Here is a 6219-nt window from a genome sequence, read left to right on the forward strand (position 1 = left end):
AGTGAGTGAGGAGTGTGTGGACGAGTGTGAGTGGTGAGCAGTTGAGTGAGTGGTGTGAGTGAGTGCAGAGTGAGTGTGAGTGAGTGTGGCTTATTACAGCCTCGAGTCTTGTGTCTTGCGCCAGACACTGCTGATGATGAAGACGTAGAGTGCTCTGGCACTAACATGTGCCACCTCATGTCTCTCTCGTCTATAGGCCGGACTGCTGTCTCAGCTGAACAGCGCCTAACAAGGACCAACGCTTATCTACCAGCCTCGAGCTCTGTGTCTGCGACCAGACAACTGCTGATGATGAGCGTAAGAGTGCTCTGGCACTAACATGTGCCACCATATCTCTCGTTCTATAGGCCCGGAATGCTGTCTCAGCTGAACAGCGCCTAACAAGGACCAACGCTTATCTACCAGCCTCGAGCTCTGTGTCTGCGACCAGACAACTGCCTGATGATGAAGCGTAGAGTGCTCTGGCACTAACATGTGCCACTCATGTCTCTCTTCGTCCTATAGGCCGCACTGCTGTCTCAGCTGGAACAGCGCCCTAACAAGGACACGCTTATCTAACCAGCCTCGAGCTCTGTGTCTGCGACCAGACAACTGCTGATGATGAAGCGTAGAGTGCTCTGGCACTAACATGTGCCACCTCATGTCTCTCTCGTCCTATAGGCCCACTGCTGTCTCGAGCTGAACAGCGCCTAACAAGGACCAACGCTTATCTACCAGCTCGAGCTCTGTGTCTGCGACCAGACAACTGCTGATGATGAAGCGTACAGTGCTCTGGGCACTAACATTGTGCCACCTCTCTTCGTGTCCTAAGGCCGACTGTCTCTCTCGCCCTATAGGCCGCCACTGCTGAGGGGACTCTCCATAACTGAGTCTGAACAGCGCCTAACAAGGACCAACGCTTACACCAGCCTCTCTGTGTCTGCGACCAGCAACTCGAGCCTCTGTGTCTGCGGCCGGACAGACAACAAAGGACCAACGCTTATCTACCGCTGATGATGAAGCGTAGAGTGCTCTGGCACTAACATGTGCCACCTCATGTCTCTCTCGTCCTATATAGGCCCACTTATCTAACAGCTGTCTCCGAGCTGAAAATGAAGCAGCGGCCTAACAAGGACCAGCTGACGCCTTATCTACCAGCCTCGAGCTCTGGTGTCTGCGACAGACAACTGCTGATGATGAAGCGGTAGAGTGCTCTGGCACCTAACATGTGCCACCTCGATATCTTTCTCGTGTCCTATAGGCCGGACTGCTGTCTCGAAGCTGAACAGCGCCTAACAAGGACCAACGCTTATCTACCAGCCTCGAGCTCTGTGTCTGCGACCAGACAACTGCTGATGATGAGCGTAGAGTGCTCTGGCACTTAACATGTGCCACCTCCATGTCTCTCTCGTCCTATAGGCCGCACTGCCTGTCTCGAGCTGGAACAGCGCCTAACAAGGACAACGCTTATCTACCAGCCTCGAGCTCTGTGTCTGCGACCAGACAACTGCTGATGATGAAGCGTAGAGTGCTTTGGCACTAACATGTGCCACCTCCTCTCCTTTTCGTTCCTATAGGCCGGACTGCTGTCTCGAGCTGAACAGCGCCTGACAAGGACCAACGCTTATCTACCAGCCTCGAGCTCTGTGTCTGCGACCAGACAACTGCTGATGATGAAGCGTAGAGTGCTCTGGCACTAACATGTTGCCACCTCATGTCTCTCTCGTCCTATAGGCCCCACTGCTGTCTCGAGTGAACAGCGCCTAACAAGGACCAACGCTTATCTACCAGCCTCGAGCTCTGTGTCTGCGACCAGACAACTGCTGATGATGAAGCGTAGAGTGCTCTGGCACTAAACATGTGCCACCCATGTCTCTCTCGTCCTATAGGCCGGACTGCTGTCTCGAGCTGAACAGCGCCTAACAAGGACCAACGCTTATTCTACCAGCCTCGAGCTCTGGTGTCTGCGACCAGACAACTGCTGAGATGGAGCGTAGAGTGCTCTGGCACTAACATGTGCCACTATCTCTCGTGTCCTATAGGCTGCTGTCTTAGCTGAACAGCGCCTAACAAGGCCACGCTTATCTACCAGCTCGAGCTCTGTGTCTGCAGACAACTGCTGATGTGAAGCGTGAGTGCTCTGGCACTAACGTGTGCCACCTCACTCTCCTCGTCTTAGGCCGGACTGCTGTCTCGAGCTGAACAGCGCCTAACAAGGCCAACGCTTATCTACCAGCCTCGAGCTCTGTGTCTGCGACCAGACAACTGCTGATGATGAAGCGTAGAGTGCTCTGGCACTAACATGTGCCACCCCATATCTCTCGTGTCCTATAGTTGTCTCTGAAGCGCCTAACAAGGACCAAACGCTTACTACCAGCCTCGAGCTCTGTGTCTGCGACCAGACAACTGCTGATGATGAAGCGTAGAGTGCTCTGGCACTAACATGTGGCGTCCTATACCGCACTGTGTCTCGAGCTGAACAGCGCCTAACAAGGACCAACGCTTATCTATCCAGCCTCGAGCTCTGTGTCTGCGACCAGACAGACTGCGATGATGAAGCGTAGAGTGCTCTGGCACTACATGTGCCACCCATGTCTCTCGTGTCTTAGGGACTGCTGTCTCGTGTCTTGAGCTGAACAGCGCCTAACAAGGACCAACGCTTATCTACCAGCCTCGAGCTCTGTGTCTGCGACCAGACAACTGCTGATGATGAGCGTAGAGTGCTCTGGCACTAACATGTGCCACCTCATATCTCTCCGTCCTATAGGCCGGACTGCTGTCTCGAGCTGAACAGCGCCTAACAAGGACCAACGCTTATCTACCAGCCTCGAGCTCTGTGTCTGCGACCAGACAACTGCTGATGATGAAGCGTAGAGTGCTCTGGCACTAACAGTGTGCCACTCATGTCTCTCTCGTCCTATATATATAGGCCGCACTGCTGTCTCGAGCTGACAGCGCCTAACAAGGACCAACGCTTATCTACCAGCCTCGAGCTCTGTGTCTGCGACCAGACAACTGCTGATGATGAAGCGTAGAGTGCTCTGGCACTAACATGTGCCACCTCATATGTCTCTCGTCGTCCTATAGGCCGGACTGCTGTCTCGAGCTGAACAGCGCCTAACAAGGACCAACGCTTATCTACAGCCTCGAGCTCTGTGTCTGCGACCAGACAACTGCTGATGATGAAGCGTAGAGTGCTCTGGCACTAACATGTGCCACCTCATGTCTCTCGTCCTTAGGCGCACTGCTGTCTCGAGCTGAACAGCGCCTAACAAGGACCAACGCTTATCTACCAGCCTCGAGCTCTGTGTCTGCGACCAGACAACTGCTGATGATGAAGCGTAGAGTGCTCTGGCACTAACATGTGCCACCTCATATCTCTCGTTCCTATAGGCCGGAATGCTGTCTCGAGCTGAACGCGCCTAACAAGGACCAAGCTTAATCACCAGCCTCGAGCTCTGTGTCTGCGACCAGACAACTGCTGATGATGAAGCGTAGAGTGCTCTGGCACTAACATCCACTCATGTCTCTCTCGTCCTGCTGTCTCGAATAACAAGGACCAACGCTTATCTACCAGCCTCGAGCTCTGTGTCTGCGACCAGACAACTGCTGATGATGAAGCGTAGAGTGCTCTGGCACTAACATGTGCCACCCCATGTCTCTCGTCTTAGGCCGGATGCTGTCTCAAGCTGAACAGCGCTAACAAGGACCAACGCTTATCTACCAGCCTCGAGCTCTGTGTCTGCGACCAGACAACTGCCTGATGATGAAGCGTAGAGTGCTCTGGCACTAACATGTGCCACCTCATGTCTCTCTCGTCCTTATACAGGCCGGACTGCTGTCTCGAGCTGAACAGCGCCTAACAAGGACCAACGCTTATCTACCAGCCTCGAGCTCTGTGTCTGCGACCAGACAACTGCTGATGATGAAGCGTAGAGTGCTCTGGCACTAACATGTGCCACCCCCCATATCTCTCGTGTCCTATAGGCTGCTGTCTCCAGCTGAACAGCGCCTGACCAGACCAACGCTTATCTACCAGCCTCGAGCTCTGTGTCTTGCGACAGACAACTGGCTGATGATGAAGCGTAGAGTGCTCTGGCACTAACATGTGCCACCCCATATCTCTCGTGTCCTATAGGGCTGACTGCTGTCTCAAGCTGAAAGCGCCTAACAAGGACCAACGCTTATCTACCAGCCTCGAGCTCTGTGTCTGCGACCAGACAACTGCTGATGATGAAGCGTAGAGTGCTCTGGCACTAACGTGTGCCACCTCATGTCTCTCTCGTCTATAGGCCGCACTGCTGTCTCTCGAAGCTGAACAGCGCCTAACAAGGACCAACGCTTATCTACCAGCCTCGAGCTCTGTGTCTGCCACCAGACAACTGCTGATGATGAAGCTGTAGAGTGCTCTGGCACTAACATGTGCCACCTCATGTCTCTCTCGTCCTATATATAGGCCGGACATGCTGTCTCGAGCTGAAAACAGCGCCTAACAAGGACCAACGCTTATCTACCAGCCTCGACTCTGTGTCTGCGACCAGACAACTGCTGATGATGAAGCGTAGAGTGCTCTGGCACTAACATGTGCCACCTCATGTCTCTCTCGTCCTTATAGGCCGGACTGCTGTCTCGAGCTGAACAGCGCCTAACAAGGACCAACGCTTATCTACCAGCCTCGAGCTCTGTGTCTGCGACCAGACAACTGCTGATGATGAAGCGTAGAGTGCTCTGGCACTAACATGTGCCACCTCATGTCTCTCTCGTCCTAATAGGCCGCACTGCTGTCTCGAGCTGAACAGCGCCTAACAAGGACCAACGCTTATCTACCAGCCTCGAGCTCTGTGTCTGCGACCAGACAACTGCTGATGATGAAGCGTAGAGTGCTCTGGCACTAACATGTGCCACCTCATGTCTCTCTCGTCCTATATATAGGCCGCACTGCTGTCTCGAGCTGAACAGCGCCTAACAAGGACCAACGCTTATCTACCAGCCTCGAGCTCTGTGTCTGCGACCAGACAACTGCTGATGATGAAGCGTAGAGTGCTCTGGCACTAACATGTGCCACCTCATGTCTCTCTCGTCCTATAGGCCGGACTGCTGTCTCGAGCTGAACAGCGCCTAACAAGGACCAACGCTTATCTACCAGCCTCGAGCTCTGTGTCTGCGACCAGACAACTGCTGATGATGAAGCGTAGAGTGCTCTGGCACTAACATGTGCCACCCCATGTCTCTCGTGTCCTATAGGCCGGAATGCTGTCTCAAGCTGAACAGCGCCTAACAAGGACCAACGCTTATCTACCAGCCTCGAGCTCTGTGTCTGCGACCAGACAACTGCTGATGATGAAGCGTAGAGTGCTCTGGCACTAACATGTGCCACCTCATGTCTCTCTCGTCCTATAGGCCGCGGACTGCTGTCTCGAGCTGAACAGCGCCTAACAAGGACCAACGCTTATCTACCAGCTCGAGCTCTGTGTCTGCGACCAGACAACTGCTGATGATGAAGCGTTAGAGTGCTCTGGCACTAACATGTGCCACCTCATGTCTCTCGCTATAGGCCGGACTGCTGTCTCGAGCTGAACAGCGGCCTAAACAAGGACCAACGCTTATCTACCAGCCTCGAGCTCTGTGTCTGCGACCAGCAACTGCTGATGATGAAGCGTAGAGTGCTCTGGCACTAACATGTGCCACCCCATATCTCTCGTGTCCTATAGGCCGGAATGCTGTCTCAAGCTGAACAGCGCCTAACAAGGACCAACGCTTATCTACCAGCCTCGAGCTCTGTGTCTGCGACCAGACAACTGCTGATGATGAAGCGTAGAGTGCTCTGGCACTAACATGTGCCACACCATGTCTCTCTCGTCCTATATATAGGCCGCACTGCTGTCTCGAGCTGAACAGCGCCTAACAAGGACCAACGCTTATCTACCAGCCTCGAGCTCTGTGTCTGCGACCAGACAGATGCTGATGGTGAAGCGTTGCACACTCGGTAACTGCCATGAGCACCACTTGTCCGTCTCGTCGGGAAGGTTGGAAGGCAGTAAGGGTTGAGAAGGAAGAGAAGGTGAATGAAGGGGTGGTAAGTGGAAGGAAGAGATAGGAAAGGTTTGATGGAAAGGAAAAGGTAATAAAGGGGTGGAGAAAGGGGTAAAGTTGGATTTGCAAGGGAAGGAGAGAGAGGGAGTTGGATGGTAACAAAGTGTGAGAGGTAGAGGTGAAAAGTTGAGAAGGTTTGGAAATTGG

This window comes from Pomacea canaliculata, linkage group LG3, assembly GCF_003073045.1.
Source record: "Pomacea canaliculata isolate SZHN2017 linkage group LG3, ASM307304v1, whole genome shotgun sequence".
NCBI classification, from domain to species: domain Eukaryota; kingdom Metazoa; phylum Mollusca; class Gastropoda; order Architaenioglossa; family Ampullariidae; genus Pomacea; species Pomacea canaliculata.